The sequence below is a fragment of the Phocoena sinus genome, chromosome 17 (genome assembly GCF_008692025.1).
Source record: "Phocoena sinus isolate mPhoSin1 chromosome 17, mPhoSin1.pri, whole genome shotgun sequence".
Lineage (NCBI taxonomy): Eukaryota > Metazoa > Chordata > Mammalia > Artiodactyla > Phocoenidae > Phocoena > Phocoena sinus.
The window spans coordinates 68,804,272-68,819,244 of NC_045779.1; the positions used below are offsets into that span (position 1 = coordinate 68,804,272).

At 53.2% G+C, this 14,973-nt stretch overlaps 1 protein-coding gene across 5 annotated transcripts in view; it reads right to left on the bottom strand.

Moving 5' to 3' along the window:
• CYRIB (CYFIP related Rac1 interactor B) overlaps positions 1–12,415 on the bottom strand; it is a 156,128-nt gene extending 143,713 nt beyond the window's left edge. For 2 of the 5 annotated variants that reach the window (XM_032609979.1, XM_032609973.1), the window contains exon 1: positions 12,328–12,415. The gene's annotated coding sequence lies outside the window, so the exon portion shown is untranslated. Of the gene's footprint in view, positions 1–12,075 lie in introns of all 5 variants that reach the window. The other 3 variants (XM_032609972.1, XM_032609975.1, XM_032609978.1) reach the window with 3 other exon arrangements.
• Between the last annotated feature and the right edge of the window lie 2,558 nt (positions 12,416–14,973).

Sequence of the window (14,973 nt, forward strand, 5' to 3'; positions counted from 1 at the left end):
CCACCGGGGAAATCCTTGAAGTGAACATTTTAAAACACTCCCATTTCAATTTTCCACCCAAAGCAGAAAATTAATTCATACGCTTCTTCCTCAAACCCACCTTTGGCACCTAGTTCCCAGGCACCTTTTTTGTGCCTCCCTTAAAAAAATGGCTGAGGAGTTATTTGAATCAGAACTGCTCCAAAATGAAGGCAAAGATGACAGGTGAGCTACAGAACTTGAAAGAAAATGGCATTTTAAACACAACAAGACTGTCTGGAAATTTGCTATCCCCGTAACTGGCTGTAGCTCACCTCGGCGCCTTCACCTGCTTGTGGACATAAGGTTACATCTCTTCCACTCAGAACACACCAGGGCAGCTTCTCCTCCGTTGGAACCAGAGTTCACTCTGCTTGCCACTTAAAAAGACAATGCCACCCAAACAGAAAACAACCTTGCTATTGTTCACTGGTAGCTGACCCTCACCTTATCCTTCCCAGAAAATGATTTCCATATGACCTGAGGAGAGTTCCTGGGATTGTGGTGTCTCTAGACACGGTGAGTCTAGAAAAGTCACATGACCTCCTCTGACCCCCACCCCCACCCCTGGGTTACCTCATTGATTATTTTACTACTATTAAATGGCAACAATAATGTCTTCTGCCTGGGTCTAGGGTGTCTGATCCAGGGTGGCTGGTATATTCAAGAACTACCAGCTGTTCTTTTTCCAGTTGTCTTATATCCCTGTTAAGAGGCCTGTTAGTACTGGAACCTCAGGAATGCCCGGGACTAAGCTTCAGGAGCTGGTCTGTTTTGTTATGCGCCGTGTGGGAAGGGATCTCCACTTTGGTTTTCTTGCTTTCCCTGCAAACAGCAGAGTTCTCAGTTTCTTAGAAGAGACAGAAAAGAGGTTTTCTTCCCATAAAAGTAACATAGCCACCACATTACAGAAAATGCGTCAAAGAGAGAAAGGAAAAGAAATTCGTCCAGATTCTTATCCGCCTTCCACAACCTCTGACACCATTTTGGAGTGTATTTCCTTCCAGTCTTTTTTCCTATATACGACTGCTTTGCTCAGTTTCGCCCAGCCTCCCTGGGCCTTCACCTTGAGTGGCTACAGCAGAACTGATTCAGGTCTTTGGTTATGGTCAGACGCTTAGGTTATTGCCAACTTATTTTGTTATTGTCAAAAAAGCTGAGTTGAAGATCTCTGTGCAACATTTTGTCCAGATTTTTTATTGTTTCCTTATGACAGCTTCCCAGAAGTGGGGTCACTGGGTCAAAGGTTACAAAGATCTTCATGGCTCTTGATATAAATTGCCATGATTGCCCAGAAGGGTTGATCAAGGACCCAGCTGGCCACCAGCAAGAAGATACAGGCGCCTTCCCAGGATGACACGGTTCACAGCAATCCTGGGGGAGGACGGGGCACCGGATGGATTTTCTCTTGAGTGAGCTCTTAGAGAACATTCCAGTCTCTGCACATCAGCAGGTGCATCTCAGGTGCTCTTCAATCCCTGCTGTTGAGTGGCAGCTCCATAATGCGTAGGAGAATAAGCTCCAAGGTGGAATCAAATACTCCCTCCTGCCCCACTTAACACGATCGGGAACAAAAGATCAGGTTCCTTTTCTTTGGGTTTTAAATGTCCAAGGTCTTGAGACAAAGATCGGGTTAGCTGGAGAGAAGCATTTTCCAATCACATTCTCAGCCATGATCATGGGGGAGGGGGTCCCTGGGGGAACGGGTGGGGGACATTCAAAAGGTCACAGCTCACCTATTCCTCATCTACTGCCGAGAGAGAGAGAGAGAGAGAGAGAGAGAGAGAGAGAGAGAGAGAGAGAGAGAGAGAGAGAGAGAGAGAGAGAGAGAGAGAGAGAGAGAGAGAGAGAGACACGGAGAGAGAGAGGGCCTGGGTGAAGTCAGAAGTATGCAAATTCATTTTTCTACACTTCCTCTGCATTTCACCACTGAAACTTTGAGAAACACCGCTTGGGGAAACAGTTCCACTGCGGGTGTCGGGGTCAGGGGGAGGAGGGCCTCAGGGAGCTGGGGTCATCTCTAAAGGCTGGAGTCCCCCATGGGCCCAGGAGGCCCTTTCAGATCAACTCCAGAATGCGGCATTCAACCACTGGCGTGAGGTTGTGATCAGAGACTGCTTTCATTCAAAAAACGGAGTCGGGCCTCACTAGGCCAGGAGAGGCTGTGTCCTTCCAGTCTACTAGGTCTCCCACACTGGAGCTGGACCCCCCAAAAGTCTCCAAAGTTAATCACACTCAAGCAGAAGAGACCCCTGAAATAACTGTACATACACGTGTAATGTATGGCACGCCACCGGGTCAGGACAACTACACGTTCTCAAGATGTCCTCAATGTATCACAACATACAATGGAACTGTATCTCACGCTCATTTAACTTAGCTATATTCAGCTATACTCAAAGGGCCAAACGCTTTTTTTTTTTAATTTAAATAATAAAAGTGTACTTTGTCTCTTGTATTTAATTGAATTTCTTTTTTGGATATTGTACATTGTACTTTATTGTATACTGTACACTACTGTTTGTCTATACATTTACGCACACGTGTTACTGCACGGTATCACATACACAAAATCACGTGTGCACAAACGATCCTTCAGGGGCAAATTAGGAGACTGTCTGAATCGTTTTCACCATATGCAGTTCTGCCTGCTGAGCTGACTTCCGGACTTCACGATTGAGATGTGTCCCCTGTGTAAGGTTTCTTCTCCTTTGGTGCTTTTAGGTCTTGAGGGATGTGTCTCTCTGTCAGGAACTAGCAGAAAATCAGGTTCGGATTAGAACAGGAAACCAGACCTCCAAGGCTGGTGAGTGCTGGGGAGGCCACCATGGCGCGGCAACCCGCCTGCCACGGCCAGGCTGTCTGGTCACGAGAACTCCTCACTGGGCCACGAGCTGGCTGTGTGGCCCTTAGTAGGGCTTTCACCTCCCTGGTCTGATCATTCTTTCACTGAGTGACCTAGATGACTTTCAAGTTCCTGCGTGACTCTGGGCAACTCATATCACCTCTCTGGGCTTCCATGGGCTGTGTGAACAGGTTCCAACCTTGGATGAGAATCAGAACTTCCCAAGCGGGATTCCTAGACGAGATTACAGTGTTGAGATACTGACCTCCTCAGCACTTTGGGGGGTGGCCCCAGGGTCCGTCATCTCCAGCCGAGAGATGCTTCCTCTTTTACTGCCCATTCCCCAGCCCACACCTTATAAAGTCTGTTTCCTGAGTGGGCTGTGGCCTGAAAAAGGCTGAGAAGGATGGGACTAGGTGATCTTCAATGTCCTTTCCATCTTATACCAACTGCCCCACCCTCAGCAGTTAGAAGCAGGTGGTACACAGGTAAAAGATTACGCTACGCGGGGTTCCTCTAACTGGGTGACGGGGACCAATGCGTCAGAATCATTTGAACTCTTGTTAAAAATGTGGATTCTTGACCCTCCCACCCAGGAAGCTTAAACATACGCAAGTTATGGTCAGATAAAAGAAATACTGGGCAAGAGGAAACCCACACATAGAATATTCTGGTAAATTCACACACTGAAAATGGATGGGGGAAACACTACAAGCCCAGCGATTCATCCTGTATCCACCTTATTTTCTCAAGTCTACAGTGACCCATGCCCAAACACTGGGATTTTCCCGCCCAATTCAACCATCCACCCCAAAGCATGAACCCAGAGCACACTTCCTTCCCCCCAAACTTTGCCTTGTTGGGGGAGCATGCAGACAGAGTAATGCAGACGATGTATGTGCTACACGTCCCAACACCAAACACATCAAGAGGTGTATTAATAGCACCAGTCAGTTTCACACTGAATTTACCAAAAACCTCACCACTCAAATTAGCCCAAGTAATCTACTTACAAGAGTCATTTATAAATTTGGAACTTCCTGGGCTGACAAGTTCACAGTAGGTGGCTCTCGGCAGTGATGGTTGCCAAGGCACCTATCATAATGAGATGCCCACTTAGAAAACCACCACCGTCTTCTAGCAACATCTAGCATCGTCCAGCAGCAGCCGTGCCTGCTCCTTGGTAGACAACTCTCTTCAGAGGTTTTTCGAGTTATGTCTGAAGTACACTCAGAAGAGGTAGTAAAAACAATAGGTAGGTGTTGAAGCTGGTGTAGCACTTTGCATTCCAGCTCTGCTTTCTATTAGCCTCTAAGTGTTCTCCGTTTCCTCATCTGTAAGGTGGGGATAATATAACTTGCCTCACCGAGTTACTGTGAGGTAAGAAATACCATCTGCAAAGTACACATTGTCCATGCCCGATAAGGGAAAGTTATTACTATAATAAGGTAGACGAAAGAACCCAAAAAAAACCAAAATCACAAAAACCCGCAATGTGACATTTACAGGAGGCTTGTTATTAGGGAGACCTTTGGCTGGGTCATAAATGCGACACAAAGTGTCAGATATGCTGTCTCGCTCCCCATCACCCTGCCGCCCTGTCCTCTGGTGCCCGGTGACTCTCCCTACTGCCCTATCTCCAAACGTAGCTAGAGCACTTTTCCAATTCCTGAGGGACAGGATAGGCTTGGAGGGACTGGGCTTGGGTGAGCCCAAGGAAACAAATCCAAATTCTTCCTTCTTAAGCTGCTCAGGCTCTTAGGGACTTGTGTGGGGTGTCAGGGGTCACACAGTATTTATTCCCCCCAAGGACCCATCACCGGGCCCAAAGCGTAGTAGGTACTCACTCAGCGTCTGTGGCTGAAGAGCAGGATGGACCTGCTCTCTCCACAATGAACTCAACACTTGATGGCTACGAAAGCACGTTTGGAAAGGACTGTGAAATACCCCTCAGCTTTCGCTTGCAGCCTGCGGGATCTGAACGCCCGCACTGGCCGGTCTCCAATGCCTCCAGAGCTTGGGGCGCTACACAAAACCAGAGTTCAGGGGAGCAGAGCAGACATTTTAGGATTTCACTGGCTGAGTCTCACTTCCTGGCTGCTTTCTGTATTGTACTTCACCTCTGGTTTTGAGCAAAGCTGGGGCCAGGCCAGCACACAAACTGGCGGTAAAGGCCTCCCAGAGTCCCAGACCCTGAGGCTGAGGAGACAGGGGCCTCGAAGTACTGAGCACCTGTGAGAAGCCAGGCCCTACGCCAGGCCGACTGCGCTGGTTTCCAACTTCAGAGCCACAACGAGCTGCAAAGCAGGCACTGGGATGTCGGGGGAGGTTAGGCAAGCCGCAGAAGACTCCACCGTTAGGGAGTCATGTGTGACCCAGGTCCTAAGTTCCACGGTTCTTCTCCCTTTCAAAGGAGAACCCCAGGGGGGCCAACCCCAGCGTTCAGTTTCGCATAAAAGCACTGCAGCAGTTTGCAATGACCTTACAGACATACCTACCCTCCCTTCAAATCCATATCCCGCATCACTGCCAGAAGGATACAGCCCTGGCCTGAACTCAGCACTGGACAAATCCGTCCCCACCCAGTGGTGACTATGTCTTCGCGGGGAGGGGGTGTCTTTTGTTTTTGTTTTTGTTTTTTTGTGGTACACGGGCCTCTCACTGTTGTGGCCTCTCCCGTTGTGGAGCACAGGCTCCGGACGTGCAGGCTCGGCGGCCATGACTCACGGGCCCAGTGGCTCCGCGGCATGTGGGATCTTCCCGGACCGGGGCACGAACCCGTGTCCCCTGCATCGGCAGGCGGACTCTCAACCACTGCGCCACCAGGGAAGCCCGGGGGGTGTCTTTTTGGAGTGTTTCTACGAAGGGGCTAGGTTAGTAACTAGAGCACACATTACCTCATTCAGTCCTCCGGGCAATCCAGAGAGGCAGGTGTTATTAGCCCAGCTCTGGCCGAGATGGTTCTGGCTCAGCAAGGCCCTGCGATTCGCCCAAGGTTACACAGCTACTGACTGGCAGCGCCAGGACACCTCCGGCTCCGCAGTCCGACAGTATCTGCTGAGTGGGCACTGGGGTAACACTCCACAGAGCCCCCAGCCGCCGGACACAGCCGGTCCCAGGAGACTCCACGAAGCGAATGAGTCAACGACGGAGCTGTTCTTCCTCCTGCTGCCCAGGCCTCTTCCCATCCTCAGCCCCTCCGCACGGCTGCACCGCTGCCCTCCCCCGCTCACGTGAGGGTGCTGACTGGGGTAAGGGAGTGGAGGCCAGGAGCCTGGCGGGGTGCACGGCTTCAAAGCCATCACTTTTCCTGCGTCGGGCCTTCTTGTTCACTGTGGGTTTAAGGGCTCGGTCCCCCGCCAAAGGAAGGTCAGGGGCAGAGGTACCTTCTGCGCTGGGGACGTCCAGCCCCCAGCATCTCCTTGGCCTCAGAGCCTTGCACTAAGGCGGCCCCGAGGCGATCGCAGAAAGACACTCTGGAGCCGTGTGATAAGCTCGGTTTGGGAGCCAGAAGACCTGGGTTCCGGTCCTGACTTTGCCTCTTGGGCAAAATGCTTCCCCCTCTGGATCCCAGTTCCCTCATCTGTTCAATTAAGAGTACGGGACGGGGCTTCCCTGGTGGCGCAGTGGTTGAGAGTCCGCCTGCCGATGCAGGGGACACGGGTTTGTGCCCCGGTCCGGGAAGATCCCACATGCCGCGGAGCAGCTGGGCCCGTGAGCCATGGCCGCTGGGCCTGCGCGTCCGGAGCCTGTGCTCCGCAACGGGAGAGGCCACAACAGTGAGAGGCTCGCGTACCGCAAAAAAAAAATATAGAGTACGGGACGCCTGAAGGCTAAAACTCTGAGCAAGAGGCCCCTGCTCAGTCCTTCCAGCCCTGATCATGGGTGAAGGCCTGGCACACTCCCCCTGCTTCCCTCCCTTCCCTCCCTCTCCCACCCCACCTGGACTGCCCAGAGCACCCGGGCCCTGCTGGGCTATGGAGCACCTCTGGGTGGGTGCAGGCAGCTCTTCTCCACTCTCCCTTCAGTCCCCACCATCTTCGTATCGTGTGATTTGGGGCATGTCTGTCTCCTCTGCTAACTAAGCCATCAGCTGCCAGGAGCCTCCGGGACTATATTCTGATCCGTGTCCTCAGTGCCAGCTGGGGTCCCAAATGAATGAGGCAGGTGGGGACCTCCAAGCTCTCCCTACTCAAAGTGTGGTCCACAACCCAGAGCATCACACGGGGAGGTGTTAGAAATGCAGGCCTTCCGCCCACCCCAAGCTGTGCCTCAGAATCTGCAAGGGAATCCCCAAGGGATCCAGGGGCACACGCCAGTTTGGGAAGTGTTGCGAGGTGTCCCCTGGTTCTGACATGCCCTATCCCACATCCCTCGATTTGACCACCCAGCTGCCTCCCGACTTGTGGGCCTCAGCAGGGCTCACTAAAATGTAGCCTGTCATTAAGCAAAAAACATTCACCTTAGGAACCTTCTAGAAGCCTGCCACTGACTCTCAGATTCTAGAAGCAGCATCTGAAATGTACAGCCCCCCCAGGGGGACTCCTGGCATGTGTGACCCACTGGCTCTCTGAGTCTCAAGGAAGCCCAGGCAGCTTCAAAATGTTCAGGGCTCTCCCCCTCAGTCCTGTGGCTCTGACTACCCTCGTGTTCCCCATCCATCAGCCCCCATAAATGGATGACTGCCAACAGCCAACAGCAGAGACAAACAGACCGGCAGGCCACCTGCCCCTTGCGGGCCCTGCGTCCACTACTCTTGACATTTATTCAACTTGGAAGGAAAAGGAACCCTTCCAAAACATGCTTTCGGTTTTTTTTTTTTTTTTTAATAAACCCTGCGATTCCTCTAATGGCTTCAGATTATCTTAAATATTTATAAAAATCATTCTCAGCATCACTTCTTTAAACAAATCTCCTCGTCAACTTCGATTATTTATGAACATGATGTCTCCTTCCCTCGGAGCAGATGGCAGCTAGTAAGTCTCTGGAAAGGAGAGGGAAAAAAAATCAACGGGACAAAACGTAAACTCAGTGACTCCCCAGTTTACTCTCCTTGACAAGCTCTGGTACAAGGATCTCTCCATTCACAGTGGAAGCACCATACTGTGGCCAGTCAACAAGTGGTTTGGAAAAGCATGGAGACCTGAACTTGAATCTAGGATGAAGCTGTCACCCAAGGGCTTGATCCTCAGTGGGAATTGGAGCCCCGTTAACGGAGGGACAGGACAATGGGACTGGGGCCAGGACAGAAAGAGCCCAGGGGTGGCAGGAAAGTAACTGACATTTGCTGGGCACCGTCTATGTGCCATACACTGTGCTGGGAGGCTCCCCAGACCACCTCTGTGTTGACCTTCACAACAACCTTTCCAGGCAGCAAACATTATTCTTCATTTGAAAGATGAAGAAGGCCCAGAGAGAGGAAGCCACGGAGCTCGTAGTTAGCACAACCAGGATGGAAACCCAGACAGTGTGGCCCCCAGACCCACAGCCATGCTGCCTCTGAAGCCAAAAAGGATGAGAGGAAAATACAGATGCTGTTAACCTCATGCATCCTTGGCTACAAAGCTGTTATCTTCCCTTCAACCTGGTGAGGCCAATCACCCCTTTTAAGACCATCAAAGACTTAACTCCCAAAGTTCTACCCACGCAACAGAACTCTGTCTATTTGACAATCTGGGAGAATCAAGTCTTGAGTGATATCTGGAAGGAGTGGATACAAAGTTTATGAGAAGATATGAAATGAGTGCCATAGGCACATAAAGAGCTCACTTTATGAGAGAGAGGAAAAAAGACCTTTTACTCTCAGGGATGGATGCAAAACAGGATCATCGTGAGTCTTTCTTCATCAGGCCTTTATCAAGTGTCCCAGACACGGAAGGAGAAAGAGAATAAAATCAACCCTTCCCCCCACGCTTCCTCAATTGACTTCTCTCCAGAAGCTCCAATTCAAGTTAAAAAAGGGACATGGGGCTTCCCTGGTGGCGCAGTGGTTGAGAGTCCACCTGCCGATGCAGGGGACGCGGGTTCGTGCCCCAGTCCGGGAAGATCCCACGTGCCGTGGAGCGGCTGGGCCCGTGAGCCATGAGCCGCTGGGCCTGCGCGTGCGGAGCCTGTGCTCCGCAACGGGAGAGGCCACAGCAGTGAGAGGCCCGCGTACCGCAAAAAAAAAAAAAAAAAAAAAAAAAAAAATGGGACATGGCTCTGGCCTTTGAGACGCTTATGCTCTCTCTAGTTGAGGACAGAGGGATCACTACTGCTGCTGCTGTTGATAATAATAAACATTGACAATTATGGCCATTTAACGGGGGCCTGTGCTGAGAGCACCACTCACATGACCGCAATGAGCAAAACCATCCCCCCGACAGATCGTCCCATTTTACAAATGAGAACACTGAGGCTGAGAGGTGAAGGAACTTTGCCACATGCACACAGGCAGTAAGTGGGGGCAGTGAGGTGTGAATGTGGATCCTGCCCTCATGTTCAGGAGTCCTGTGAACTGGATGGAATGGGGCAGGGATGATTTTGCCCATTTATACATGAGGAAAAGAAAGTTCTAAGAAGGCCATGACCTCTCTAAGGCTTCAGGCCAGGGCATAGCTAAAGTGGACTGATTTTAAATCTGATGTTTCACTGACACAACACTATGGCCACAATGCTTGCTGGAAGATGGCTTCTCTGGAGAGAGAGAAACCGCTTTGGCGGCCAAGTTCCAGACCTCCAAAGCCACAGGACCGTGGTCTCTTCCATCAAGGAGATGATGGGCCTAAGGCCACAACCTCCTGGCACTGGTGCCCCTCAGGAGTCCCTCCCGTCATGGGCTCTGGGTGCTGAAGCAGGAACTGACAGACACTGGGATTCCACAATGGGGAACCAAGACACACTTGGGAGGAATGGCCAGAGAACAAGTGCAAAAGGTCACCTACAGGCCAGTGCGCTGACCTTGAGGTAGAGACAGACTGTGTACCTCCACAAAGAGCAAACCATCCTTCTTTTGTTCATTCTGTCAAAAAAAAAAAAAAAAAGCATGTACTGAGTATCCAGCATATGCCATACAGCCTGCCAGGTGCCAGGGGAAACACAAAGGCCCTTCAGAAGGGAGCACAGTGCACCGGGAAGCAGGAGAGCTCTGCAGTAGGAAGTCTAGAGGAAGGACCTTGAATCTGCTGCTTAATTGGCTGAGGGTCTTGGGCCAAGTCCTGCACTTTCTCTAAGTCGCAAGATGAGAATAAAATCTCTACTTCATGGGTAACTATGGCCACTCTATGCCTTAAAAATGAATCCGCGCATATGCGTAAACCGCAGCCGGCCACACAGAGGTGCCTGCTTCTGCCTCTTAAAATGATAGCAGCACTCAGGCTCATCTCCTGCCCTCCAGCTGTGAGAGCAAAAAACCAAAAGAAAAGCACAGCTAAGGATCCTAAGAGAAGTGCACACAGGCCTTTGAGAGCTGAGAAAGGAGAAAAGGAATGGCTGTCAGAGAAAGCAAAATCACCTGAAAATCTCCCCAAGTGACCTGCGGAAATGCAGTGAGCCTTTATACGAAGGCCATTTCCAAGTACCCCTGAAGGTGAATCCACCCTGGGCTCCTTCAGCACACACGCTCTGCCCCTCCCCATGCCTAAAGTTTAGCAAGGATCCAGATAACGCAAATTACAACGTGCCTCCCCAGGAAGAAAACTCAAGCCAGCTGACCACTTCTGCATGCCCCACCTAGGAGAAAACCCACCTCTCCCTAGCTTCCTCCTGTTTACAGGAACCCCAATGCCTGGGAAATCAGCCCAGCTGTCAGCCCTGGCAGCCCGCCCCGGCGGCCAGTCATCTGGCGGTGGCAATCAAAATGAGGCTTCCTTTTCATTTCCACTAAATGCAATCTTCCAAGAATAGGAGAGGCTCAAAGTCAGAGTTTAAGCTCCTTTTCATAAGAAGTCAATATTTTCACAAGCTAATCCTCCTTGGGAAGGGGGTGGATTACATATATCCCAGGTGGCAAAATGTGGCTCTCTGGGGACCGTGGAATGGATGTTACAGGGCAAGGAGGCCAAAATGTGGGACCACACCCTGCCACTCACTTCTCAAAATTCACCACCCACCTATTCATTTCACAGGTATCTATGGAGCACCTCCCATGTGCCCCAGGCCCCCCTTCTAGGCGGTGGGGATGCAGAAATTAAAGGTGACTGACAATGACACGTCCAATCACTGCGCCCTCTCCAGGCCAGGGAATACACGCTCCTCTTCTCGAGGCCCAACTCAAAGCAGCCCATTTTAGAGACAGGCGCCTAAGACTCAGAGAGGGCAAGCGATTTGCCCAAGGTCACACAGCTATTAAGTGGCAGAGCAAGGAATTAAACCTAGGTGCAAAGTCCTCGTGACACTCCCCGGCGGGGCCTCCTTCCCACTCAACCCCTCCCCCTCTGGCTCCATTTCTGCGGCAGGGGGAGGATCAAAGACCGCCGCCGGGGGCTCCAGTAAGGGAAGTCCTCGGTTCCTCTTTCCTTCCACCCCCGACACAGGACACACAAGGTTCCATACCCACAGGGTGTGTACACAACTCCAGGGAAGCCGTGCAGGCTGCAGGGGCATCCACTCGTTAACACTGAACTTACATTTTTTAAAAAATGGAAAAAAAATACGACGAAAAGATAAAGGGCAAAGAGGAAGTGCTCTTTAAACAGAGGCGGGTGGTTACCCCACGAGGAAGTCTTGAAGCCAAGGGAGATTCTGTTCACCCCCTCCAGTTCCTCAATTCTAAGAGACTGGCCTTCCAAGCACCCAGTCGAAGTTAGCTGGGGGGTTGGGGGGTGCACGGCGCCCGGGGTCAGACCCTGCGCCCGCACCTGGCTAGCAGGAGGGGTCTGCGGGGGAGCGGCCACGCCGGGCACCCTCCCTCCGGGCGCAGCCGCGCGCTCCCCACAGCTGGGCGGACCCGGGCGGCGGCCCCTCGGCGCGCGCCCCTCGCGCCCTCCAGCCCCCTCCCCCCCGAGGCGCATCCTCGGGGCGCCCCACGCGCCGGGGACTCCCACCGCTGCGGCGCCCCCTCTCCAACCGCAGGGCGCCCGGCGCGGCCCGGATCGCACTCCCACCTCTCCCTGCACCCATCGCGCGCGCGCCCCGCACCCCACGCCCTCCCCGGTGGCAGATCGGCTCCCAGGGCGCGCGCAAGCGAGCCGGGCGGCCCGGGCGGAGGCGCCGGAGAAGCCCCGGGCACGTACCTGGCGGCCCGGGTGAGCGGCGAGGGGAGCGCAGCCGCCGGCGCTGGAGCGCAGGAGCCTCGGAGCCTCGGGTGCCGCCGCCGCCGCTGCTTCCGGGTTGGCGGGTCTCACGTCACCGCCACAGGTTTGCGAGCGGCCCCCGCCGCGGCGGCCCAGCAGCAGCAGCAGCAGCAACAGCCCCGGCGACTGCCAGCCGAGAAATAACTATAAAAGGAAGAGACGCATCGAGGAGGAAGAGGAAACGCCGTTTACCTTCGAGAAGCCGCGCCGCCGGCGCTCTCACAAAAGGAGGACGCCCGCCGAAGCCGCCTCCCCCCGCGCCCAGTCCCCGCCGCATCGCGGGGCCCGGCGTCAGCGCGCGCGGCGCCCCGGGACCGCCCCGCGCCGGCCCCCACCCCACAACCCGGGGGCCGGGGCGCGGGTGACCTTGGGCAAGTCGCGGCAGGCGGGCGAGCGGCCGCCCGGGGGCGCGCTGGGGGGCTCGGCGCCCTCCCGGTGGCGTAGACGAGGGAACTCCAGCTCTGCGAGGCGCGGGGATGGCCCGAGGGCACAGCCCGTCGCCCCTCAGCGCCCCCGACCTTCAGGCCGGCCGGGTTCCCGGCCCTGGGTCCGCTTCCCCCTCACCTGTGCGTGGGGAAGGATGCCGATCCCTGCCCCGCCCCCCTGACGGTGGAGGCGTGGAACAGCTTGTGCGTTCAAAACATCCATTCGGCCCTCGACAGATATTCGCTGAGGGCCTACCAAGTGCCAGGGCCGTCCTAGGTCCCCGAGAGGCAGCTGGGAATGCAAACAACATCCCTGCCGCGGGTGGGGAGCGGGGGTGACAGGCAATAAACAAGCATCCGATGTGTCTGGTGGTGCTAATGCTACAGAAGGAAAGATACCGCGGGGGCGGGGAGGGGGGGTTGGGAGTATCTGTGCTACCCTACGAGGCTCTGCAAGGACTTCCAGCACTGAAATTCCCAGACAAAATGCCCTTCAGTAGAACTCTCGTTTCCGGTATTGTAAGAGACCTCATCCTTCCCCTCGTCTGTAATGGCAAAGAGTGCATTTCTCTCCATGTAGCAAGACATGCCTAGGAAATTGAAATGCTTCTTTCCTCCCTCTGCCTTGCTCCCCCGGCCCTCAAAGCCATCCAGCACTGTCTTGAAATTCAGCCAAATTTCTTAGGAATATAGACAATGTTATTTAAAGTATTTCCTCTGACCTCCAGCAGGACATCAAGAATCACCTCAGAAGCTTCCATTGTCTTTCCACCCTCCACCTCTCCTGGATGTGTTGCCGGGAAAGGGGATGTGGTGACCAGTCACCAAATAATATTGAGTGCTGACTTACCTGATTATGACCTGTTTGTTTCTTTAGCGAGCCCCTTCTAAAGCCCTGTGCTAGGATCTGGGGGAACTGAGATGGTAGAATTCCAACAGGACTTCCAAGAGGCTCCTAGCCCTGGAGGGAGATGGGGGCCCACACGAATCCGTACCTGCAGGAAAGTAGGACAGATGACAGTGTATAGAGGAGACAGGGGGAAGGGGTGTTTACCCAGCTTGGAAGGGAGGGAGCCAAAGAGAGAACAACAGGAGGAAATCAGAAAGCCCTTCCTAGAAGTTCTGGGAGGCATTAGAAGCACCTGGAAGCTTGCTTGAGCACTGGCACTCTCACCCCTACAAAAGGGGAACAGATGCCTCCCTGGCAGTGATGGAGGGTGGCATGGGGAGGGGTGGAACAGCTGGGTCTTGAACTATGAATGTGACTAGAAGCAGAGAAAGGGTTTGGAATCAGACACAGCTGAGCTTAGTTTCTTTCTTGGCCGCCTACACAGTGGGATGAAAAATTCTGAACATTTCGGAAATACTCACCAGGTGCCAAACGCTGTCCCCATCTAATTTAATTCTCACAACAGCCCCAGGGGGCAGGTTCATCAGGCTCAGTGTTTTGCAAGATACTGGAGCTGTCCGGAGGAATTTGCGCAAGGTCAGACTAATTCGATAGTGGTGGAGCTGGGCGTGCACCCAGATTGTCTGGCTCAAAGCCCGGCACTTAGCCACGCTGAGCCTCAGCTCGCTCATCTGTGAAATGGGATTGACCATAACCACTTCATTAGGTGGTGGTGTGGGGGGCAGTTAAATGAAATAGCACATGTGTAGAACCTAGCACATTAACAGGACCCAGGAGAGAGCTATCACCATTGTAGTTATCATCACAGTAATTGTTAAAGGCATGGGGGCAGGAACTTTCTGGCCCGCGTGGGAACTGCAAACAGCTTGGCGTGATTGTAACCTAGAGTGTAAATGTGGGGAGTCAGGAAGCAGGGAAGGGTAGGTGAGGGCATGGGCAGGGGCTGCATCACTCTTCCCCTGCACTCCGCTGAATTCAGAGATGCCAGAGAGGAGAGGTCCAACTCATATGCGTGTGTCTCCACTCATTGCATACAGGGAGGCTAAGGGGATGATTCTGGCCTTTGACCTTGCCTCATTCAATCAGGTCCTGATAGATCTGACAGACTCAAGCAAATGAAAACCTGGGGATAATGCCTGGGAAAAGCTCCGGCAATTCACCACTGCAGTGACCTGCTCTGTTTCCCTGAGGTATCAGCCCTGACAACAGCAGGTAGAAATCTATGTCTCAGCCTGTTTGGGCTCTTGTAACCAAATATCACAGACTGGGTGGCTTAAACAACAAACGTTTCCTTCTTATGGTTTTAGAGGCTGGGAAGTTCAAGATGAAGGCGCTAGCAGATTTGCCGTCTAGTGAGGGCCCGCTTCCTGGTTCACAGACGGCCCTCGTCACTGTGTCCTCACATGACAGAAGAGGGGAAGGAGCTCTCTGGGGGTCTCTTTTATAAGGACACTAATCCCATTTATGAAGGCTCTGCTCTCATGACCTAATTACTTCCCAAAG